Source organism: Tiliqua scincoides, chromosome 4 (genome assembly GCF_035046505.1).
Source record: "Tiliqua scincoides isolate rTilSci1 chromosome 4, rTilSci1.hap2, whole genome shotgun sequence".
Lineage (NCBI taxonomy): Eukaryota > Metazoa > Chordata > Lepidosauria > Squamata > Scincidae > Tiliqua > Tiliqua scincoides.
In genome coordinates, this window is record NC_089824.1 from 209,075,317 (window position 1) to 209,078,472 (window position 3,156).

Consider the following 3,156-nt stretch of genomic DNA (forward strand, 5'->3'; position numbering starts at 1 on the left):
GAAGGGGAGGGGGAAGGGCCCCTTGCATGCTGCAGTGGGGCTGCCTACGAAACAGTGCTTTGCACCCCCTTTAGCTATGCCATTGCCCTTACCTTTGCAAGTTGTAATGTCATTCCATCTGAGCAGATATTTGGAAGATATAGAGGTATTCCAGCTGCAGGTAGAGTTTGCCCATGTGAACTGTCTGATTGATGTATCCCTCCATCCAATCTTTTGTTTTATACTGCTTGGATTTTAAATATGCCGATAAAGGTTTCTTGTATCTTGTTTCTATCTTAAGGCCAGGCACCGGCTCAACCTCCAGATCATATCTCCTGCCACACCTCTTCCATGTCCAGTATGTTTGAAGAAACTCCAGATGGCAGTGGAAGTAGGGCAGTAGAGGCAGCAATGTGTGAAAAGGGTCCTGTATATTACAGCTCTGTTTACTTGCATATAATATGGAAATGGAGTGCAGCTGGGCAAACTCTTGAGGATGAAAAAAAAACAAAAAAAAAACACTACTGGGTATAGTAAGAAGAGGCAGAATTAATGTTTGCAAAGTATGGCAAATAACTTGAGCTGGCCCAACCTGTTCATGAAAGTGCCAAGGTACCTTTTTGCTTGGGGACATTTTTCCTCCTCTAGAGCTTAGCTGATTCATGCTCCTATGGCTCATATTATGACAACACAATGGTTTCTTCAGAAGATTCAGGCTCCTGCCCTGACTTTCTAATTAAGAAGCAAGACTCTGGGCTGAACTACACAGTGAGAAATGAAAAGGGGGGAAAAATCCCACAAAACTTGAGAATAGAAAAAGTTAATGAATGTACTTCACTTTTTTGAATGAGATGGCAAGAAATTACCTAATTCTCTTTTACCTCCAAATTACAGCTTCCCTTACCTAATAATGCTGAGTTTTGTCACCGCCAAAGACCCAGTCAATGGCTTTGTAATTGTTTGCTTTTATCAGTGTGGCTAATGAAATGTGCATGATAAGAAGCCACCCAAAGACTCAAATGAGAGTATTAAGAGTTTATTCATATGTCAAGGGTTTATACATTCATTGTGAGAAATTAAATTAGACTTCAAACTTGTGGAAATTTTATAACTCAGTCCATGTCACCAGCGACATTATTTAATTAAAACGATAATCTATTTTGCTGCAAAGATGTAAAGTTATTGTAAATGAAAGTCATATCTTCCAGGGTTCTACTTAGGTGATGAATTGAAAGATGTAGATACGTACAGATAAGTAATATGACCTTTGGGGAATTTTGCCAGTACTGTTGTAAGTTTATTCAAGTCAATTTAGAACTAATATTTTCTGTGATCATCATTAATCCATTTACCAGGATACTTTTGGTATACAGTTCTTGGTTCCCCCCACCTCTTGTCTAAATAATGATTCCTTCTCGAAATAAAACATTCAGCTCCAAGTTTTATAAATCCGGTTAGTTCCAACCGATACATCGATTTATGTTATTTCTTAGTCAAACTCAAAAATAAAGCTGTGTGTTGAAAGACACAGCAATTGGAATGACTTATGCTGACCGGTTCCAATTTTCTCTCCTTGTAAAGTCTGTTTAGTGTTACAAAAACAATTCAAAGGCAGATTGTTGGTGCCACATGTCTCCTCTGACCTTTAAATCAAATTTAGTATTTCACTCTATAGTAGGCCACCAAAGCAAAACTTGACAGCTTCATAAACTGGAAATTTTCAGCAGTAAATCTAAAAATTCCTCCATCACTCAAGAAAAAAAAGAGACTATGCTTGTTGCTTTTGATTTGTTTGGCTTTAGTCCGAAATAGCTTCTAAACACGTGTTTACATGACGCATGGATGTGTGTTGTCAGAAGTGAATGGCACACTAAATACAATTGGACACTGTACTATACTTTAGTATAACAGTGGTTCAGACAGCATAATAAACTGCAGTCACCTCAAGAACAGTTAGTTGGCTGATGGTTGGCAACCTACAGTCTCGAAAGACTATGGTATAAGCCTACAGCACCCGGTATTCCCAGGCGGTCTCCCATCCAAGTACTAACCAGGCCTGACCCTGCTTAGCTTCCAAGATCAGAAGAGATCAGGCATGTGCAGGGTAAAAGTTGCTAAACTGACTGCAATATTGCTGGTGAACTGAGTGCTACCATGCCAGTGAAAATGAAAACAAGCAAATTTGACCAAAGCTGAACGAAAGGATATTCTACAAAGCTGAGCCAGTAGGGCCAGCATGACATGAATGATGCAACTCACATCAAGGAGCAGCTGTGTGTGTGGGTGGGGGGAAAGCAGCAGATTTGGGGTGCCCTTTGAGCCTGAGTCTGCCGCCATCTCCGCCCAGCACGCCATGGATAGAGCTGCACCCATCTGCTTCCCAACTTACTCATCTTGTTTCTTTGGTCCCTTTAAACCATAAGGGTCCATGTGAGGAAAGAGTGACGTGAGTGGGCAGGGAAGCTGATCGCTGGTATCTTCCAGTTCTAGAAGTAGGCTATATATCTGAATGGCTGATGAAAGGGAGTGGTAACAAATTTAGGTATCTTGTTCTGAATGCTCCCTGGCACGCTGTTCAGGAAACTAGACTAGATGGACAGTTGGCCTGATCCAGCAGGGCTCATGTTTCCTTGAAGTCCCTTTAAATAAAACAGAAAGGTCTGGACACACAAGGAGTTGCCAGCAAGACACACATGTATTCAGGGCTTGAGGCGATTAGTTATTTTATCTTTCTATCACCCTTTGGTGACCCTGCCCTGACCCACAGTTTGGGAACCACTGTTCTAGAATGCCACAGAAAGTTCTATAGTCATTGGAGGTATCATAGAGTTCCTCTCAGGGTCAGCTGTCCATGAAGCCAACTGAGGCAGTCACTTCAGGTTGTAAATTGTCAGGGTGAATTTGCCTCTGTTTACCCACCACCACCACCACTCTTCCTTCTGCTCCTGCTCCCTGGATTCAAAGAGGGAGAGGAGAATGGAGTGAAAGTGGAAATGTGGAGAGGCTGAGAGTAGTAGCACAGAGCATCAGAGACACCCTAGTCCACCACTCTCATCTTCACACTTCTTTTTTCACTCCATTCCCCCCTTGCTTTTCCAGTCCATGGCACAGGAAGAAGAGCATCACCTGACCTGCCACCAGCTAAGGGCAGGCAGCATTTGGACCACCATTCAGGAA

The 3,156-nt window shown here is 42.2% G+C and overlaps 1 pseudogene; it reads right to left on the reverse strand.

Moving 5' to 3' along the window:
• Window positions 1-1,981: 1,981 nt before the first annotated feature.
• Window positions 1,982-2,098, reverse strand: LOC136650203 (5S ribosomal RNA; annotated as a pseudogene).
• Window positions 2,099-3,156: the final 1,058 nt, after the last annotated feature.